Source organism: Meleagris gallopavo, chromosome 7 (genome assembly GCF_000146605.3).
Source record: "Meleagris gallopavo isolate NT-WF06-2002-E0010 breed Aviagen turkey brand Nicholas breeding stock chromosome 7, Turkey_5.1, whole genome shotgun sequence".
Classification (NCBI taxonomy): Eukaryota; Metazoa; Chordata; class Aves; order Galliformes; family Phasianidae; genus Meleagris; species Meleagris gallopavo.
Genome location: NC_015017.2, coordinates 15433870 through 15434768, shown reverse-complemented (window position 1 = coordinate 15434768; position 899 = coordinate 15433870). Strand labels below are relative to the sequence as shown.

The 899-nt window shown below is 54.3% G+C and overlaps 1 long non-coding RNA gene across 1 annotated transcript in view; it reads right to left on the bottom strand.

Annotated features, from left to right (window-relative positions):
* The window catches only part of LOC116216855, an 11942-nt gene extending 11043 nt beyond the window's left edge, over window positions 1-899 (bottom strand). The window contains exon 1 of the long non-coding RNA XR_004160405.1: window positions 132-899. This is a non-coding gene — a long non-coding RNA (uncharacterized LOC116216855). The remainder of the gene's footprint in view (window positions 1-131) is intronic.

Sequence of the window (899 nt, the reverse complement as noted above, 5' to 3'; positions counted from 1 at the left end):
AAAGCTTAAAGAAAAGGACAAGAACATTTCTCTTCTGCTACAGAAGCATGTTCACTCTTTTCCAAACGGTATGTTTGAAATTCCACAGTTAACATTCTTTCACTAGATAATGAGCCATTAACATCATTCACCTATGTGATGAAAATGATATTGCCGCTTGCAATTTGAAATAGGAAACAAAATTGATCGCTGAGGTTCGCTGCTTCGGGGCTGTCGGTTCCCTCATCCAGGGAGCCCCCGAGATAACGGAGCAGCCCAGCAGCTCTCTCGAGAGCGGCTGACGTGCCGTGGGCGTTGCCTGGGGAACGGTTCCGCATCCACAGCCCCCTGCCTAGACAATGCCTTCGGGAGGGCAACGGCGCTCCTCCTCCCCCAGCAGGAGGAGCGGAGGAGTCAGGGTGTGTGAATCACGTGGGCTGTTCAAACGTGCAGAAACCGTAAGCCGCCCATTCCCGGGTCTGCGCAGTGAGGAGGATTGTTATCGCTGGGAAGAGAGCGATAAGTGCGGGGGCACCCGTTAATGGGCTGGTAACGGGGGAGGGCGGTGGCAGCACTACCGGCAGCAGGGCAGGGCTGATCGGTCACACCCCATTAAGGCTACCCGAATAGTGCTGGTGAGTCTGCTGGTTTGCCATGGCTGCATCCTGGCGGAAGGCTACTGCCAGGAAAAACGTGGAGACCCAGAGGTCCCATGTTCACACAAAAGGAAAGTTGCGGCCAAGAAGAACGTGGAGACCCGGACTGAGGTCCCGAAGGAAGATGCTAGTGTGCAGGTCTCTGGCTGTAATGAATACCAGAGCCAGGCCTTTGCAGTGCTAGGTGAGGGAGACAGCACTTGTTAAGATGCAACCAGCTAAATGACTTACTCAGGCTTGTGGTTGACCTGAAGGAGGAGGTGG